The following is a 16,795-nucleotide window of genomic DNA, read 5'->3' on the forward strand; positions in this document are numbered from 1 at the left end:
TCCCATAACATAAGTCTACTAACTGTTAGCTCTCTAATTAGGGACGGAGCCCACACACATATATACGGATTATGTAGAAATCCAAGGCCCACACACCTGTATATGCTACGTACACCCACCGACATCCCCCACACTAGAAACGAAAGCAATACAGACTGTAATAGCAGCACAAACATCAAGTCAGTCAATTACATCTGCAGAACACTCAACATACCGTGTGAGAGACACAATTAAAGGCGTCATGCAAAATTGCAGGCATTGTATAATGGAACAAACAGCCATGTTACAGGTTTTGTTTGCAATACTCTGTTATCAGACGTTGGGATGGCAGGTACACCCACATGTTGAACCAAATACTCTACCTGTCACACACAATCCACGGAGGACATGAATCCAAACTATACTTGTCTCCATGCATAGCAGTTGCAGTTACACATAACAAAATACAATACAGACCATCTCCCCGAAGGTAGGGCAAATAGGCAATGCCCAAGTGGAGAATCCAATTATACCCCACTGTTGCCATGTAATTGGCGAATGGAGTAGCTGCACAGCTGATATGCAAGTAATTAGTCACTCAGGAACACCAATTGGCGGGATGAATCCACATGTTACAGGTATCGACGTATATAAGGATGACTTGCCAAACATTCAAACCGTATGCTCATACCGAATACCAGTTGAAACACAGTGAGAGAGATAGAAATGAAATGCCATAACGACAACAAGGTATGTAGAATGGCCGATATGTAAGGTTATGTATAGCATGATCTGTATTAATTAGTTTTACTGTATGTATAGCCTGGTTTGCATTAATTAAACGTGTCCGCAATGCATAAAGTGGGGAAAGGTATTTATGTAGTGATGTCTTGCTGAGCATACTAACGCTTGTAGAAACTGTGCGTCCAGCAGTGGGACACAAGGTACACAGCACAGACACCACAAGGGATGCAACATGAGGGCGTTAAACAGAACAATTCCATACAACCCGCCGTCAGTGGTAGGGTATGTCCAACAAGGATGTGCCATAGCAGGGGATAGTAAATGTTGATATACTGTCACAGCACGCATGTGTATGGGCATATAACGTTAATGACATATGTAAGGTGGTCCCGCTGTGCAAGTATGCTTTGCATTATGGGATACTATGTGAAATATGTGTAATGTATAGTATTATAGGTAGATATGACAGATATTCTACACAGCATAACAGGCATATCATGCATACCACAGGTATTGTCTATTGGTATGTACAATAACAGGATGCATATGGCTTGTAGGTATGGGACATTGTAATAGCATGATAGCTAATCTAAATGGAAGGGCTACCAAGTAACCATGCACAAAGGACATGTAATAGCTTCACAGGTGCATAGTGGGGTACTATGCAGTCTGGCAAGTCCATGTGTAAGCACAACTACAGTGTTCACACTAGTGGCACCTCTCTAGGGTAGTGTCCTGTAAACAGCAGAGCCAGGTGTCACCTGCACCTCTGCACAGTACAGCCACTGCAGTGATCCCAGGCCTACATGTCTCCCAACCACCAAAGGAGGTATCACATGAACAATGCTACTGAGTGTCCCTGCGTGATGTACATAGGACTTATGTTCCAAAGCATGGTGAGTGTCCGGTTTGGGAATGTAACCCAGAAGCACATCCCACTCATTGTGGCATGTGTGCACATATCCATGAGCATGTTGCTCACAGTGGCCTCTGCTTATGTCGTGTATGAGGAGTATATCCATTAATAATGTTGTGGACATGGGCCCTGTCTGATCAGCAGAGGTCACCCCTGAGTATGTAGTATGCAGATGTGTACAGATGTGGTGTCCGTAGTGCAGCAGCATATTTAAACTGTCGGAGCTCAGTAAACATCATGGCGTGTTAATGTTGTGGCATGTAAAGCAGTAGCTGTTGTGTAAGGTACACCCTAAATGGGGTGGTGTACCCTTGAATGTGTGTAGATGTCTTCTGTTCAGAGGTACAATGGGTGCCTATGTACCAGCTACACACCCAGTACAGGTAGGTGTGGCCACATAGAAGGATATCCACGCCACAGTGGCAATACGGTAACCACAGGAGTGGGTGCGACATATGTGTGTACTACAAACATGTACAATGTGATATGTATGTAGGGGACTACCATCCATGTGATAGTCAGTGGGTGAATTTTGTAATGCAAAGGTGATGTGCATGCACCTTGTGTCATGCAGCTTGATGCCATGATAGTCATATTATGTATCTGTCACAGCGACACCCACATGGTTGGGGTCAGTATCAGCTGGTGGAGCAATCATGGCGCTTGGTATGCAGGGGTTTGAAAGCTAGGCAGGGAAAGTCCTCTGTGCTAGCCTGTTCCGCAGGGAAGCATATACTGAACATGAGGGGCCCTATGACTGAAGACCGTGGTATGCCAAATGTACCTGACATGTAGTAGGTACTATGGTATGCTGGCCTCACTGTGTGTCCTGTCTATGAGCCACATACATAACATCCTGAGACACAGGGTACGATGTGCAGGTGGATGTGTATGTTGTCAATACCAGAATGGGGAATGGTGCTGAAAGGCAATGAGAGGACAATGTAGGATGTATGGACTCCCATACCATCAGCAACTGCCCTGGTAACTGTATGAAAGGAGTCCACCATGTGTAGAGCCCATGCTCTGGCCCTAACAAGCCCAACCCAGGTTGCAGCAAAGGACGGGAGCCCAACAATGTCTCTGTGAATGACGTCCTTGATGATGTGCCCCATAGCCATGCAGAACAGTCCAGTCAGGTGTGTAGGACTATAGTCCCACTCGTGCATTGTGGTGCCACCTGTGTGTAGTGTGATAAATGCTGCTGTGTGCCATTCAGGGGCTACAATTTCTGAAACAAGGCTATTACTGAATATGGTGGCCTAGTGGGGAGACGTAATTCAGAGGTTGGTGGACATCACAGCCTGGGACGTTGGAAGGTGACATGGGGCCAGTGTCCCAGGACATATAGAGTGTAGGTCAGTACTGTGTAGGTGTGACCACAGGGACACCACAATGTTCATGTATGGATTGCGGCCCTGTAGTAAGTGAGAGGGTGTAATGTCAGCATTGAATCCATCCTCCAGCATGTTGCCAACAACACCTGGGTCTGCAATGTTCCTGAGTGACTGTTGTATGTGACAGCAGATGTGGGTGTTGCCATTGACTACTGACATACCACCATAATGCCTGGTGGTACACCCCGGAATGTGTGGCAGTCATGTTTATGTAGCTAGTCTTGGAGTATGTGATGAGGGACCCTGTGGCCCCACCACAGCTGACCAGTGAGCCATCCCACACATGGGAATGTACACCACTGTGCAACAGCCTACACCTGTTGTTGTACATCATATGTCCATGGAACATGACCACCAGAGTGGCGTCTGTTATCTGGTGTGTACCATCATGGCTCTGTGTGGAATAGCATGATCCATGCAGTTGTGTACATGCTAATGAAGTGCACTGGGGTATGTGTCAGCATTTGTATGTGCATTGTCCATCTGCACGGGTGTCATGATGTTAACAACTGCTGTCAGCAGACGTCTGTAGTAGGTGTTGTAGTACTCATGTACTGTGTATGCTGTGATGGGTGTGGTGCCGGGATGTGGCTAACAAGGTTGATTAGCATATGTTCGGAATCCACCAGTGAGGGGATAACCCCAGGTGTGTAACACCAGTCACATGGTGGTAGTGTTCATGTCAAGGGTAATGTAGGTCTTGGAGTTGGTGTGTATGGGTTGATCCAGCAGAGCGGAGGGTATGACTCATGGATGTGTCGGTACATGAGTGGCTATCCCAGTGAAGTGTGGGGTAGTTTCAGTCACACATCAGTAGTAGCTGTCTGAGGCCCATTGTCCAATATAACAACATAGAAGGTATGTTACCCGTGGGGTATGATGTTGACTCTGTCGCTTGTTACAATGTGTATAGCAGTCCCGGACACAGTAAGTTGCACATGGAGCACCTCTGATGCATTGTGCTAAGTAACTTGCCAGGATGTGTGCAAAACATAGTGGGATATGGGAACCCCTCAGCTGTGGGTGTGCCGGTCCAGGTATGTGCCTGAAAGGTATGGTCTGTCTATAACCTGTCATTGCAGGTGTGCTCTGCAGAGCCTAGAGGCAGGTCCCAGTCACTGCAGAGATGTTTGAGTGGTGCATTATAAGGTGTGCCTTGCCTGCGTGCGGCACAGAGGAAGATGCAAGCATTGTGTCACATGACCCCATGTCTTGCCTGCCAGTTCCCGTCCTGCCGGTGACAGTTATTGGAAACTGTGCAAGACAGGCAGTATAGAAGCAGCAAGAGCCTTACATGTGAGTTGTACTCCCTGGGCTGACAGGTGCAAGTCATCTGTGCCACAGCATTGTGTTTGACCAGGTCAGTCAAAGCGGACAGATACCAGATGCCTGTGGAATGACAATAGGAGCATAGGCAACTGTTGAAGTGACACAGTCAGTCGTTGTACAGTGGTATCGTGTCCGGACGAATGCAAAATGCTCCCCAGGGCTTGGCCCACACCCTCAGGGCTATAAGACTGGTGAGCTATTGCATGTCCCTGCACACGTAGTCTGTGCAGTGGCATCACAGGGCAGTCACACTAACATGGAGAATGACAGTCATATCATACCTGGTGAGGTGTGGCATGGGTGCATAGGTTATGTTGCAGAAGCAGTTACCCGACAGCAACATGTAAGCGACTAATGCCTTGTGTAGCCTGCTGTGTGGAACTGCAGTGTGACTCCCTACAGAGTCATCTATGACTGGTGTGTTGTGAATGTTGTAACTCACTATTGGCTGTATGTGATGGGCACACATGAGTCTGTGGGCTATAAGCTGGTGATGTTGTCTTCCATGATGGGGGCTACCTCTGGTGCCTACAGTGAGTATGGAGACGTACTGCACAAGTTGTCCTCGTAGGTGTGACCAGTGGTGTAGATCATGTGAGACTATGTGATGGGTGGGGTGTGTTGCGAATGTTACACATCCCCAAATGACTGTCAGGTGCAGTCAGGGTTGGTGACAGCATTACCCCCAGCCATAGCTGTCAACCTCCTGTCCCCAAACTGAGGAACATTAGCCCTCATACTGTGTGACAAATGGGCAAAACGTGGAACACTTACAACTGGCTTACTAACAGCTTCAACTAGGAAGGGCATATGATGGCTAAAATAGGCTGGTGGTTTTACGTATAAAGAAGATATTCTAATGAATTAATATGATTCCCATCTATTTAGCCATGACTAGCAGGTAAACAATTTCCAACAATGAATGTGTGACAGACCCTTCCAATGTGGAACCTTGAGGAACATGCACCTTTTAGAACCCCAAATGAGGTACGTTCCTTGTAATGAGGTACACCTGAGAGCTATGCCCCCAGCACTGCTGCAGAAGTGCATCCCCCACAGGCTGTAGTGCCGTATGTTGGGAGGTGAGCATTGAATGTGTACATGAGACAATTGCTCTATTGCCACATGTACGACATATCCCTCATATAGACAGGCAGTAGCACTGGTACGTGACAGTTGGACATGCCTGTATATACAACCATGTCCCACAGGATATGCGTTACGTGTGTACAACAGCTGTTGTACCATAAGCAAGCTGGGAAGTGTAGGACAGCCAGTGTACCTGTGGGAAATGGTGTGGAATGGATGCTATAGTAATCAGTAGCTCATGACATGCTCACAAGATCTGAACAAGTGCCTAGCATGACCATACAATACAGATAGGGTGTTGGATAATATCAACCCACAAGTGGTGATGACAGTCATTTAGGGTGGCACCGCACTATAACCCTGCTGAGTATGGTGTGCATGTCCATGAACCAGTAGCACTGTAGATGTTAGCAGTACAGATGTACAAGACAGCACGGATATTTGACTACAAATACCTTTGCATGTCACAGGAGTGTTCCACCAGTGGCCTGTTGACAGACTCACAACTACAAAAGGTGCGACAGTGACATCTGCACAGCACACCAGTGCCAGCTACAGTAGAACAGGGTTAATGTGTTGTACCCCACCCTCATTGTAGCCCATACCACACAGACAAATGTTAGGCATCTGTGTATGTAAGGCTGTGAATGGCCATGACCTATCAGTATAGCTGTGTCAGTGTTGCGAACAACATACAGAATGGGCTGTGTGGGTGAGGTGTGTGACATATGTGCACAGTCTGATGGATGATACCAGCAATGTCACTGCTAGGTGAACATCCCTGTACCCATAAACTACTACCTAGGCTGTGGTCAACATTATGGACACTGTGTAAGGGATGGTGCTGTGCAGTGCACCCCCCGACTTGGTGACGTCTCCAGGCCCCTTAGGTAGTCATATGAGGTACCCATGTCATGTCAGGGTACCATCCATGAGCACGGTGATGACTGGACAGGCATATACAGCACTGTGGTGACCAATATTGGGTCACATACCACCTTTAAGGGGTAATGGCTATGCATGGATGTGCGATACCAGCCTTCACAATCCTCACCTCCACTATGCAGCATGCTGTCTACCTTGCAGAAAGACATTTGCTACACCATGATGATGGACATGCTACATGTCCATATCCTGATCTATAAGACATATGTCATGGACAGCCACCATCCTAATACTAGGACCACCACAGGCTGGACAGATCCCTGTGCCATATATGTGACATACTCACGCCATACCATGCAACCCTGTCCATCAAATCTGCACATGTCATCCCAGTCATACATGGTGTGATGGCCGCATGGTAGATGGACAGCTTGGAAACCATGCCCGCACATGCTATGGTTGATAACCATCCCTGCGAATGTCGTCTGACTAGCCATTGTCCCATGTCTATCACATGTGCAATACAGGCAATCCGTGGCAGGAGGTTGAACAGTTGTACAGTGCTGTGTAGATGTATATGGCAAAACACATGCATGTACAGGTGTCCATGCGTATGTCTGCATTGTCACTGCTCAAGTCCATTACGGCTGTGTCTATGTTGATATGTGACATATACACAGCATCCAGGTCAACAGCAGTACCGTGGACACATCCAGGCATGTGCAGATAGGTAAGAACACAAGTGCAGGCAAATAGACATGCCCACAGCAAGACAGCATTTACATGGAGTATGAACACTGTAATGAGGTGACACACATATATGGTGATGATATCCAATGCATAATGGGTGTCACATGTGACACAAACATGTCAGTCATGTCAGTGTCATGATGCTTTGTAAAGATAACTGTGCAGATGTATTAGATGTCATAGAAATGTATGTGCAGCAGTATCTCTGTACATCTCTGAAATTGTGACCTGTCACCATCATTATGTCTTACAGATAATGCCCCGTACACACCTCCCAGCATACACTCACCAGGAGGATGATGTCCTCATCCCACAGCTCCATGACAACTATGACTTGTTGTTCAGCCATGTGCCACAGCATGCCCTGCAGCGGGATGACCTGTGGCAGGATCTACGCAGGAGGGTGAATGATGTGGGTGGCCATAACCGCACCTACCAGCAGGTGCGCAGACACTGCACGGACTTGATATGACATGCAAAACAGCGTGACACTGCAATCACCAGGGAACAAGGTGGAACAGGTGATGGGCCACCAACCCAGCCCCCACTCACACACACCGAGGAGCTACTGGCCAGTCTGGGGACACCCAGGGAACAGCATCCAGAAACACTAGCTGCCATCGTGGAGGTGGGTGTCTCCCAAACAATGAGCCTGGAGTTGCCTGGTAAGTCAGTACTGCACGTATGGCTATTATATCCCATGTAGTTGCATGTGTCACTGTACATTATGTAAAGTAACAACATATGCAAGGTATGTGGACATCCATGCTGCATACTACAGTATGCTACATTGTGTATGCACACATGTGCATACTATATGCTATTACACAGGTGAATGTGTTCACATGCACAGTGCAACCTGTGGCTGTCATACAGTCATGGATAATGTTCATACTGGTGTGTCACCCCTATACAGGTATCTCTGGTGTGCCGCACAGACATGAGTCCATTACAGGTGAGACTGTCATCAGTATCAGGCATGTTACAGTGTAGATCTATTTGCCATGTGGCCAGTTAACACTTGCACACCTGATGTTTGTTCCAGTCATGATATGCAGGTCGCACCACCCTTCATTCACACAGGCCACCCATGTGCAATATATACAAATGTAAATGATACACCAACTTGTAACCACAGTACTTGTCATTGAGACATGTGTGGTCAGCTGTGCATACAACGGTCGAGGTGTTCTACAATGGAGGCATATGTAGTATGCATTGGAACAACATGTGTGGTACACACACAGTACCACACAGTGAGCTGTGATATGGGCAGCCCACAGGTGTCACCCTTGTGTCATATTCCCCTGCATTGGTTGCACACATTGTGATGTGCCACCTGACATGTCCCAGACATGTAGTGTTCTGTCTGCAATATTGTCACACTATCGCATGACCTATACCCCACATACCAAACATACAACCCGTTGTCTGCATAGCCCTGTGGATTGTGACATATCTGACATCTATGGGTGTATGTCATATGGGACAACACAGACATGTGAGATAGATGCCCATCACACACAATTGGCCAACACATGTGCACACATGGCCATGGGGGATGGCCAGAGACATGTAGCCACACAGTACTTGGGATGTGTATACACCCTGTTGCACATTGTCCACACATGGTCCAATTATAGCCTTAGTTGACCGATTATACAGTTGATGTGGTACACTGGACAACCTAAAAGCCTGTGCACAGCTACTGGAGGTGTCACTGAAGTCTACCATATACGATCTGTTGAACATCATGACTGTGTTGCAGTTATGGCTATGCAATGTGTACATATTATGCATTCTACAGCAACATAGATGCCTCATGTTGCCATGCAATGGCACAGTGTCTGTACTTCACACTGTATAGCAATGTAGATGGCTCACACTATTCTTCCATGCTCATGCACATTTGCTAAACATGCATTCTATCTGTAGGGCATACACACAACACTGCAATGTGAAGCCCATTATGATGCTGTACATGTGTCAGGACACCATTGTGTCAGACATGTATGCATGTTAATGCACATGTCAGCAGATTACATGTCAAGGTCACATCAGCCATGTGTACTGTTATCCTGTTCTGGGCCACATGGTGTATCACGGGGATGCATGCATACTACCATGATTGTGTGAACTGCATGGCTACTGATATGACACCTGCTTGCTGTAGTGTGCACCCCAGGGAGGTATGCTTACTAACACTATTAATGTCTGAGCTGCATGCCCTCTGCTGTATCGCAGGCATGCTGCATGCCATCTGACAAATCACATGCATGGTGTGTCTGTGTGTGTCTGTGTTTGTGTGCGTGTGTCTGCGTTTGTGTCTGTGTTTGTGTGTCTGTGTGTCTGTGTGTGTGTGTGTCTCTGTGTGTGTGTGTGTGTGTGTGTGTGTGTGTGTGTGTGTGTGTGTGTGTGTGTGTGTGTGTGTGTGTGTGTGTGTGTGTGTGTGTGTGTGTGTGTGTCTGTGTCTATTGTACTTTACAGTATTTCTTTGCATTCACAGGTGATGTAGGTGTGTTACCCTCCTGCGGTCCATCTGATGTTAGTGTCCCCACAGATACTAGCGGTGATGAACATATGCATGAGGTAGAGGCAGAGTTGTCAGGGGCTGAATCTGTGCCAATGGTTACCATCCCAGCTATGTTCCCCTCTTCCCCGCACACAGTTCTGCTGCCAACACATACCACATCACCAGTGGCCATAGAGGAAGGACAGTCAGCGTCTGTTAGTGTGGAACAGGAACGTGTGGTGGCTACAGAAGGTGTGTCTACACACCATGGTGTCAGTGTAATGACTGCAGATGTGCCACACAGGCATGTGGTCGGTGCTGCTCGTAGGAGGACCTCTGGCAGACATGCATCTGCAGGACAGAGCGCAGCAGCTGGTATCACCAGACGCATGTTCCAGACTGTAATGGCGGCACAGGCATGTGATGAACGGCAGAACAGAGAAGGGCAGAGGCTGCAGAGGGCTGCTATCCATACCCTAAATGACAACATCCAGGCATTGGCAAATGTTCAACAGCAGATTGCTAATGTTCTGGATAGGCGATTAGGTGAAATGGTCGGAATCCTTGACTGAGGCATGGCAATCCGTGAGCGGGAGCTGTCTGTGCTGGAACACCTGGTAGGAGTGAGGCGTAGGCCACGTGGACGTAGGGCAGCAACACCACCTAGTGAAGGTCGAAGTGAGCGTGCCACCTCACATGCCCACTCCCATAGTGCAGGTAGCAGTAGCAGTGCAGCTGGTGCTGCGCTGTCAACACCAGGACACAGCAGGCCACATGGACATGGCCCTGGATGGTCTCAGCGGGGACATGGTTCCAGCAGACATGTGTCGTCGGACAGTAGCCACTCTGTACCTCCACCTGGTAGTGCCCGTGCAACCCCAGGCAGGCACAGGTCACATGGCCATGGACGGACACAGTGAGCTGTACAACCTGCTCTGTACAATCTGGGGCTGTCAATTATACCCCGTGTAGGCCTCACGAATGGCAGAACTGTGTACACACATACACGCACACAGCAAACACAACTGTAGGGCTCCACAACATCCACATGCATTCTGCACAGACATGTCCAGTCAACTCACCAGCCCTTACACACACACATGATGTTATCCATTGTTGCAGCCTATGCCCCTGGCAAACATATTACCCTGTGCATATGATGAAGCCTGTGCTGCATCCCTGTCATCCACACCATCGGTGCAGGGTTATGCACAAATATTCTGATGCACAGGGTGAACAGCATAGTGAGAGGTGTATGTAATATTACCTGTGTATGCATAGTGAGGGATGTGTATGTTGCAGTGGTTGTGTGTGAATACTGAGAGATGTGTATGTGACATAGGTTGTGTACTGTCGAAATGCACCAGTCATACCATGTAGTGCAGGTGCAGCATGCATTGTGATGTGTTCACGGTATGTGTCTCGGTTACATCTGTAGCACCATGTTGGTTGTGATACCCTGGTTTCCTCCATGGTGTACTTGCATGTGCCTACAGGTAGCAGTGTTTGCAGTCCCCCACATGTAACTGTGGATTACTCACAGGCATGTCTGGCAATGTCAGCATGCTACATGTACCCTCATCCTGACTGTTGGACACACCAACATGACACAGATGTCCGCACATATACTGCACGTGATGCATGTGGTCGGTGCCACAGGCTACACTGGACAGAGACGTGACATACATAGCAGGACACATTACAGGTATGGTGACATGGTGTAGGGGTTGTACACAGCGGCCTGGCCAAGGATGATGTGAGGTGTCACTTGGTAGCTGGAGGCCACACTGTGCAGCAGTAGGACCCTGTAACAGTACAGAAACATGGCCTCATTCACGGGGTGTTCACCACTATAACGCACACCCCATAGTGTGCAGGTGGGGACCCTTGCCTATGTGGTCATCACCCTCACAGTACTATGCACCCACACAACATGTCACAGAGAAGGGACATGCACAGGTAGTCAGTATGGCTGGGACCTATGGCATCAACAGGGTAGTGCAATGCATCACCATTACGGGTTAGTCACCACGTGGGGTTAGTGATCATTTCCCACAATATATTAGCATACACCCTCACACCAAGCACCAGACATACATACAGACACACACACACTGTGGTGACCACACATGTGTATACGGACAGACGACGTGTGTGATGCACCACACCGGCCGACGTCATGCTTCCCACACTGACGTATGTACAGATCTCTACAACGGTGTACAGGGATGTGTAGCAACTGGGACATATTCCCCGCGATATGTGGCATCTCTGGTCACACATTCGGATACACATGGCAGTGCTGGGAATGATACACTTGCCATATGATGACACGTCTGATAGACATGCAGCGGTATTGATTGCATTATGTGTACGAACACTATATCTGGCAAATGTGCTGCTATATGCACACGGGAGGTTGTAGGTCTTACAGGTGCCATGTGACATATAGTTGTTAACACCTGACCGCTGTGTATGCATTATGTCAGCACCATCACGTAACAGCGACATAGCATACTGTTTGCACATGGCATGATAGGATGGTATGTGACACAACTGTGAGCCACCCCCTGCACACATACATCTAGACAGGTGGTTCACCACGTTATGTACACACATCCCTCCATACGTGCTGTTTGTATGTCACCGTATACAGGTGTCAATGATGGGTCTGCATTGCGTCTGCATGTCGTAGGTAGTTGCAACTATGTTACGGACATCGGCCACTGCACATTCTTGGTTGCTGCATGCACAGTACAGATGTCACATGTGTCTCCTGTTGCCATGTTTGTATGCATTGCTATTGTTGGAAATGTGTGTTGTCATACATAACACATGGACTGTGGTATATCATCACGGGTGTCACAGGCGACCAGTACAAGGGTATGTGTCCCAGTCAACACTGCTACCCCCTGTAGTGTGAGCATTCAACAGACATGGGCCCACCTTCCATTCCCGTGTGTAGCATTGATTAGGCCAGTGTTATGCACGAGGTACATCAAAGGCTATGTATGTATGTGTTGTGTGTGCAGTCCATGCACACATCCACACAATCACATGTATGACATATCCAGACGTGTGTTCATTGGTGTACAGCAACAGTCAGGTGTCACAGCTGTGTAAGGGCTGTGGTATGTCTTGAGCCGACCTGTTCATGTATACTGGTATCATTGCAATGCATAACACCTGTTGGATCCCTGTTGGTACATGTGTACTCTGCACAGCTGGTGTACACCTCTGTACAGCCCAGTGGTGATGTGTCACATGGTGTTGTGGGACCATAAGGCTGTGTAGTGCTGCACCGACGACATGGTGCTGACTTGACAGCTACAGTGTACACTGCAGTGTGTACGTGTGTGACCTGCACCTGTGACAGCTGTGATGGCAGCTGTGTGTGTACAGGTCACTGCATGTGTGACTGCCCTGTGCGTGAGGACAGTTATACCTTACTGTGCCCTTCTGTGTGTACATTCCATCTGCATGCAAGACGGCCCTTTGCAACAGCTAAGTGTGTGAGCATGCCCAGTATGCTGTTGTATAGATGGACACACAGTACAGTCCATGTACGCAGTATTGTAGATGGACACACAGTACATTCCAAACTGCGCCCTTCCGTGATTAGACTCCGTGTGCATGCAAGATGGCCCTTTGCAACTGCTAAGTGTGTGAGCATGCCCAGTACGCCGTTGTGTAGATGGACACACAGTACATTCCACACTGCGCCCTTCCGTGATTAGACTCCGTGTGCATGCAAGATGGCCCTTTGCAACTGCTAAGTGTGTGAGCATGCCCAGTATGCCGTTGTGTAGATGGACACACAGTACATCCCAAACTGCACCCTTCCATGATTAGAATCCGTGTGCATGCAAGACGACCCTTTGCAACTGGTAAGTGTGTGAGCATGCCCAGTACGCCGTTGTGTAGATGGACACACAGTACATTCCAAACAGACGTGTGATACTAAGGGTGTGGGCATGGCCATTGACATCCTGTATAGCCATGGTGGTCATCCAGGCAACAGATGTCCATTTTCAATGTCATGATGGATGCCTACATTGAACACACTGGTTGCTCTCTCGAAAGGCGTACTGTCTGTGGCGCATCCCGTATCTATTTAGTGTTGTAGTGCTCCGTAGATATTTAGTTGGCCCGATGACAGCACTGCCGTGTTTGTGTACGTCTACCTTGGGACAGTAATATGCTTTCAGACTGCTCACTCTGTAAACATTCCCTATCAGCATCTTTGCCTTTGCGGATGATGTCACCCACCTAGAAGTATGCCTCTGGGAGTGCTGTGTTCAGTAATCTCGGTAGCGCGTTCTGTAAATGTGTAATGCTGTAGTGTGTTAAAGTAGTTAGGTGTATGTTCAACTCCCGGCCCTGCCAAGTGTGTGTGTGTGTGTGTGTGTGTGTGTGTGTGTGTGTGTGTGTGTTTCCAGCTGCCTGGGGACATAGTAATGCTTTTAGATGCCTCACAACACATACATTCCCTATCTTTGCCTTTGCAGATGATGTCACCCACCTAGAAGTATGCTTCTGGGAGTGCTGTGTTCAGTAATCTCGGTAACGTGTTCTGTAAATGTGTAATGCTGTAGTGTGATAAATAGTTAGGTGTATGTTCAACTCCCGGCCCTGCCAAGTGTGTGTGTGTGTGTGTGTGTGTGTGTGTGTGTGTGTGTGTGTGTGTGTGTGTGTTTCCAGCTGGCTGGAGACACAGTAATGCTTTTAGATGCCTCACAACACATACATTCCCTATCGGCGTCTTTGCCTTTGCGGATGATGTCACCCACCTAGAAGTATGCCTCTGGGAGTGCTGTGTTCAGTAATCTCGGTAGCACGTTCTGTAAATGCGTAATGCTGTAGTGTGATAAAGTAGTTAGGTGTATGTTCAACTCCTGGGCCTGCCAAGTATGTGTGTGTGTGTGTGTGTGTGTGTGTGTGTGTGTGTGTGTGTGTGTTTCCAGCTGCCTGGGGACACAGTAATGCTTTTAGATGCCTCACAACACATACATTCCCTATCAGCGTCTTTGCCTTTGCGGATGATGTCACCCACCTAGAAGTATGCCTCTGGGAGTGCTGTGTTCAGTAATCTCGGTAGCGCATTCTGTAAATGAGTAATGCTGTAGTGTGTTAAGGTAGTTAGGTGTATGTTCAACTCCCGGCTCTGCCAAGTGAGTGTGTGTGTGTGTGTGTGTGTGTGTGTGTGTGTGTGTGTGTGTGTGTGTGTGTGTGTTTCCAGCTGCCTGGGGACACAGTAATGCTTTTAGATGCCTCACAACACATACATTCCCTATCGGCGTCTTTGCCTTTGCGGATGATGTCACCCACCTAGAAGTATGCCTCTGGGAGTGCTGAGTTCAGTAATCTCGGTAGCGCGTTCTGTAAATGCGTAATGCTGTAGTGTGTTAAGGTAGTTAGGTGTATGTTCAACTCCCAGCCCTGCCAAGTGTGTGTGTGTGTGTGTGTGTGTGTGTGTGTGTGTGTGTGTGTGTGTGTGTGTGTGTGTGTTTCCCGCTGCCTGGGGACACAGTAATGCTTTTAGATGCCTCACAACACATACATTCCCTATCGGCGTCTTTGCCTTTGCGGATGATGTCACCCACCTAGAAGTATGCCTCTGGGAGTGCTGTGTTCAGTAATCTCTGTAGCGCATTCTGAAAATGCGTAATGCTGTAGTGTGTTAAGGTAGTTAGGTGTATGTTCAACTCCTGGCCCTGCCAAGTGTGTGTGTTTATATATATATATATCTTTGTAATATGTATGTGGATATTAGCACTATTGAATGTGCTGCATTGTTTGTACATGTTCACCTTGGATGTATCTGAATGTGCTATGGCTCTGTGATAGTGCACATACTGTGTGCTGTAGTGATCCTGGGTTATAGTTGTGTAGTGACCAGTTATTTTGTTGCTGGGTATTACCAGGGACATTGAAAACAATGATAGTACAGCACCTTTAAATGGTCATGTGCACATCTCAGCAGCAGTCAGCAGTGGTTATTACTTTGGAGGATGAGTATGGCTCATATAACTATGTATTAAATGACAATACTATGCAAATAAGGTTAACATTACTGACACCCGTTTATCCACAGGTTGTGATACAGATCCCAAGTATGTATGTGCATACATTGCCAGGTGCAGGACTGGACTATGGTTGAATGCATGGAGGGGTGTCCATGGCCAGGAATGGCAATCTGTACAGCCTGGCAGGTACAGTCTGTGACTGTCCCACAACCTCCAGTATATGGCTGACACATGCTGAAACAGTGTACATGCAGAGACACACATAAAACAAACATCTAGGGATAACACATACACACACACATTGCATCAACATTGGGCCACGCAAAACCTGTTGTCCCTCACACACACACAAATGCATACATGTTGATTGGCTGGTTCACTGACAGGCTCTGGAAAAGAAACTACATACCCTGTGCATATGATGACACCTGTGCCACCTCTTGTAATGTGTAACATTGATGCAGGTACAGACTAACATGGTGCCGATGCACAGGGTGGCTTCATAGCACTGTAATAATATTACAATGTTGTTAACACAAAGTGTGATTTCCTTCTAGGTGTATGTAAGCAGGCATGATACATTACAGCTATGATCATCAATGTAGTATAGTGTACAGCACTGTTAATTCTGAAGATGTATTATCCATCCATGTGCCATTTGACTGATGTGTGTAGTATTGGCAGCATGTGTTTCAGAGTGTGCAGTACGTGTGTGATGTATGTAGTACAGATTTACATGTATTTATATGTGAACATGGTGAAGGTGCACTGTCTGCATGTACCTGTATAGTGGACACATTGGAATGGTGACATGCCTTGTATTTCACACTGTTAACACTTCATAGTTTCTATTGGTGGCCAGTATGCATTATACTACACATATTGTTGTACTTGTCTACACATGTGTGATTGCTATGGTTTTACATGGTGCTGTGGGTGATACTGTTACTATCTGTCATAGTTTTGCATTATGGTAGTAGACACGACCTCAACAGTCTGAATAACCAATTGTTATATGATATCTTCACAACTGACCCACACATGTAGGACACACAGTAGCATGTGGATCCTACATGTACTATACTATACCAGTACGCACTGGTATTGACCGCCACACATTGATGGGACCATTACTGTTTGACATATAGCCATGTTAGTTACAAGCAAA

Source organism: Protopterus annectens, chromosome 11.part0 (assembly GCF_019279795.1).
Source record: "Protopterus annectens isolate FY-2018-M chromosome 11.part0, PAN1.0, whole genome shotgun sequence".
In the NCBI taxonomy this organism is placed as follows: domain Eukaryota; kingdom Metazoa; phylum Chordata; order Ceratodontiformes; family Protopteridae; genus Protopterus; species Protopterus annectens.